We start from the raw sequence: 5,000 nt of genomic DNA on the forward strand, positions 1-5,000 counted from the left end.
GGTTAAGGTTGACTCAGGCTGTACTCACCTTCATTAGGTTGTCGTGTCTCCGTTTTGTGGCGTTTAGTCCAGTAACACGTTGCGGAAATGTGGAAACACCAGTGCCTGTATGGCAGTGTTCAGAAACGCTTTGCTCTATCACCACGACTATTTTTCCAAGGCCACAGACACGGTTAGCCGGGTTCTGAAGACTGTTTCTTCTTTTCACAATGTAGAAGTCTTGTTAATCTGTCACTACAACTGTAAAAACACTCTTAAAAAGCCCTTGTCACTTCAACTAGAGGCTTTTGAAAGTGGTCCAGGTGCGGCGCTGCAGTCCTGACCACCACCTGCCCTAAGCTCGGTTACCGCCAGCCATTGCCAACCTACAAGGACCGGCAAGTGGCGCCACTGCCGGCCTCGATCAGTGCGGAAGCAGTTGACATATCAAGTTCATTATTTGAAAAGGAACTTTATAATTATAGTAATAAAATACTGTTACATAGATTACTACAAAATTTTCCTGTACATATATTGTAATTTGAATATGAATACGAATCTTGACTTCCACACTTTCCTTCCCGCAAATGTCAAGCCAATGTCAACACAAACATCAAGTAACCATCTACCACTTCACTGTAGTGTGCTTGTTACAATATGCATGTTACAGCTTTTATGAAAGAGAGAGAGAGAGAGAGAGAGAGAGAGAGAGAGAGAGAGAGAGAGAGAGAGAGAGAGAGAGATAACAAAACACACACACACACACACACATACATACACACGTCAATAGACGTAAGCCTGCTATCCATAGTACACCCTCATTTTGGGGAGTTGTACGCTCATTTATCACTCACGAATCCATATTCTTGTCATGGTGTTAAGAGGATAATTATATTTTTGTCCTAAACATACCCAGAGTCCCACTTAACCAGGTCCAATACCCAGTACTCACACGTGCATGGGATCAACTGTTCATTATAGCCATGGCGCTAAATTAAGAACTTCTAATTTATTGAGCATTAGTAATATTATAACAGTTATACTAAACAATAGCATATACTGATAACCATATAAGAACTACAGCATAAGAAAGACAGTCAGCCAAGGTCACCCATACAACACTGCCGCATCTGTTGTGCTCGTATACGCAGCAGACGTCTTGATCTCACGCATCACTACTCGCCGGCAAAATACTCTTACTGGACTATATAATTATTAAGGTACACATAGCATGTTTATTGTTTTTACAGTTTTAGTGACAAATTAACAAGATTTCTACATTATGAAAAGGAGAGACAGTCTTGAGAATTCTGTTAATCATCTATGTGGCCTTTGAAAATAGTCGTGGTGAGAGCGAAGTGTTTCTGAATACAGCCCAAGTGTGAGGGTGCAGCCACCGGACAGCTTTTCTTTGCGCGGTGTGGATCTGGCCTTGTGTAAGCACTTTTCTTATAATTGTTTCAGATCTGAAAGTCACGTCGTCTATCGTTACCAAGAATTTCTTGATAAGTGTTACTCTCAAAATGATCAGATAGAAATAAGCCGTGCGGCAGTGAAAGCGTTGTGCACAATCTTACTGTTTTTGTGACGAAAACTTTTGTATTGAAGACATGACTCCTCTTAAGTTTATGTTTAGTGCTTACAATGGCAATGACGCTCAGCAGGTTCTTGAATCAACGATGATAATAGATGTTGGTGTTGCGTCTGGCAGCGAGGGAGAGTAAGAGGGCGCGGCGCGAGCACCCGCACGCGCAGCACGGGCAACGCGCGGCAAGCTGTGCACGTGTGGCCACTGCGAGGTGTGGTTGGAAGTGCGTGCTGCTCCCGCCACTGCCTGTGACAAGGTGACAACACAAGTGCTGTATCCTCGTGATGTGTGAATGTGTGGCATCGCCAGCAAGATTTTGTGGCAGAGTGTGGACAACAGACATCAGTACTCGAGAAACGTGTACATGTAAATTACAGTATTATGAGAATTTCGCTTTGCGTTACTTGACTTACCCGCGTTTGAAAATTGACGCTGCCGCGTTCAAACATGTGCAGCTGCGTTACGAACTACCGCCGTGTTATCATCACCATCAGATCACTAGTAACTACCGATACAGAGTCACGAGATGCACACTGAAACACAGAACACTTGACCTTTAGATATAACGCACGCGCAGGAGGAGGAGGAGGAGGCTGATCGGCAGTGCGGGGGAGAAGACGACAACCCTGTCCGCTGGTATTACAATTGAACCCACCATTCCACCCATGACTTTAGAACCCACTTTCGTAACCACCCTGGCCTTGTCCCTATATATCGCCACTATTCTGGTGCTGATCCTGTTCATTCTAATCCACTAGCTAGTTCCGTTAAGTGATTGGCAGAGCGTAGAAGGAAGAAGCTGCTTGGTGTCACTGAGGCGGAAGACGTTGCGTGTTTTACAGATGAATGACAAACGACGCGTATATTTCCTCGTCTCCATCGCGTCCCAAGCAATGCACGGCCCCTAATCCTCCCACATCACATACACGGTACTTCCTAGTTCCGGAGGAGGTGGGGATGAATTTAAGTGCACGCTTCACGCCCCTGCGACCCTCAATTGTGTTAAGCACGAAGCGGCGGCGGCGGTTCCTTTGGTAGGGACCGCGGGGGGTGAACAGCCGAGGGGTTGTGGTGTAAGGCTGTACGCGATGCAAGATTTGAGGGAGAGCTTTTGATGTACCTATTAACTTTCTCGATTGAATTATTTGTAATTCTAGAACTTTACATCCTTCACCTAATTCGTAACCTCCTTTTTTTTTTTTTTTTCCTCTTCATCTCCCCCTTCGTTCCTCTCCTCGATCGTCTCGTCCCGTAGTTATCCCTCTCTTCTTCTTCTCTTATCTCCATCTCTCTTCAGCATCCCCATTTACCTCCTCCTCTCTTTCACTTCCCCGTGTGTTTGTTTTCATTTGCTGAGTGTATGTGTGTGTGACATTTAGGTGGAGGCAGTGGGCGGGTCGGTGGATGTGTGGCCTCCTCTTGAACCCTGCGTGTCTGGTGTTTCAATGGGTGACCTGGCGGGGCGTGGGTGGGTCCTCTGAGCATTGCAGCATCCGACAGGGCATTGCGCAGGACCATATAGAAAAAGTGCTTTGTTTTTCACTTTTTTTTTTCCTTGTTTTGCTTCACAGTGGCATTTATAATCATACCTCGTAACATTTATAAGTAATAAACAGCGAGATGAGTTGTTGCGGTGCATTTGACGTCCTTCATTCAGGGTAATTTTCAGTGAATTAGCTGTATTTGTTAGTTGTATTGTGATGTACGATAGCTTTTATTTAAGTGTTATTATTTTTTAAATGGATGGATTAGATTATTATTTTTCAGATAAAGTGACTATATGAAAAAAAAAATATCAAAGAAATCGATAAATAATTTAGCGTAGTGAAATTGGAAAGTGAAACAAACTGGGAAAAAGGGAGGGAAAATTGAAAAAAAAGGAAAAAAAAAAACGAAGTGCAGGAAGGACGAGAGCATCGGATCGTGAACTGAAACCAAAATGAACAAGTGACGGTCGCCTCAGCGTGCCTTTTGGGGGACTGGTGACCTTTGTGATTGATACTCATAGCAAGTGACCTTTTTACCTGGTGACCTCCGCGTGCCTGGTGATGGTCCTCTTCCCCGGCAGCGGCTGACCAACAGGTAAGACAGATTCCTGATTTGATGCCTGTTAGAATTATTATTATTATTGTCATCATTATTATTGTTATGTTTTTCAGTGTAAATTTCTTCTTCTTCTTTTTCTTTTTCTTCTTCTTCTTCTTCTTCTTCTTCTTCTTCTTCTTCTTCTTCTTCTTCTTCTTCTTCTTCTTCTTCTTCTTCTTATCATCATTATCATCTTCATCATTATTATTTTTTATTCATTGCATCTTATTAACCGGTAGAAAAGAAATGTCACTTGTTATGAAGATGATTAGCAAGATAAACTAGTCTATAGATTAATTAGACGTGAGAGTAGCTAAGTTAATGAATGAATTAAGATAATTAATAAATATTTTCCTTGGTGCACCTTATCGACTTAAAAAGATGAAGACAATTAGATGAGTGCAATGAATAAATCTAAATAAATGAATAAAATATAGATAAAAAAATAGATAATTGAGTGAAAAAATAAAACTGGCTGGTACAGAAGCAAACACTCTAAGAGAACAAGAAAACAAAAAAAATAAAAAAATAAAAAGAACAAAACTGAACAAAAACACGAAACTCGCACACACCAAAGTAGCAAGTTGTCATTCTAGGAAACACAACAAACTTCGAGCTTACGACACTCATTGCAACTCATAAACCGTTTGCGCTTTTCTGGCTGCGTGAGTAGATTGAGGACCTTCTAACTTGCTGGACGCAGAAAGGCAGGCGAGGAGGGGGAAGGGGCAGAGTTGGAGAAGGACTGGAGGAGAGCAGCAGGAGGGGTTGGCTATATAGGGGAGTAGGGGACAGAAGGTGGATGGTGTGGTCACGCGAAGTACTTCTCGGGATTTCTGCGTGACTGTATATTGATTAGAGAGAGAGGGACGTGAAGAGGAGCGGGACAAGACTCAAGGGACCGTGTTCGTAATCGTTTCGGCGTCTTCTCTCGACATTTTCACGGGTTTTAGTGGAAGTTATTGAGATTTTTCAATTGTTTTTACGTTTCTAGAGATAAGAACCTGACGAATTAACTCAGTGACCTTTGAAAATAGTAAAAAAAAAGGACAAAGTGTTTAAGGGTAGTACTGTACACCACTCTCTCATAACGTACGTTGTGCTGATGGGATTGGAAGAGTGTCGTGCATTATGAAAGATGTACGTGTTTAGGTAAATAGTTATATATGTATGTGTATACGTGTTCAGACTGAGGGAGAAGGAATGGGGAAATGGGGGAATGACAGGTGAAGGAGGGTGGAGGGGAGAGGCATGTAAAGGGGGGACAATAGAGGGACGGCTGGTAAGCAGGAGAGAGAGAGAGAGAGAGAGGGAGAGGAAGGGAGAGTGAGGGGGGCAGACAGGTGTG

At 42.9% G+C, this 5,000-nt stretch overlaps 1 protein-coding gene across 1 annotated transcript in view; it reads left to right on the forward strand.

Moving 5' to 3' along the window:
- The first annotated feature begins 1,338 nt into the window (after positions 1 to 1,338).
- LOC135108057 (cadherin-89D-like) overlaps positions 1,339 to 5,000 on the forward strand; it is a 36,584-nt gene continuing 32,922 nt past the window's right edge. Inside the window, exons 1-2 of the mRNA XM_064018651.1 lie at positions 1,339 to 1,823; positions 3,335 to 3,649. The gene's annotated coding sequence lies outside the window, so the exon portion shown is untranslated. The remainder of the gene's footprint in view (positions 1,824 to 3,334; positions 3,650 to 5,000) is intronic.

This window comes from Scylla paramamosain, chromosome 16 (genome assembly GCF_035594125.1).
Source record: "Scylla paramamosain isolate STU-SP2022 chromosome 16, ASM3559412v1, whole genome shotgun sequence".
Classification (NCBI taxonomy): domain Eukaryota; kingdom Metazoa; phylum Arthropoda; class Malacostraca; order Decapoda; family Portunidae; genus Scylla; species Scylla paramamosain.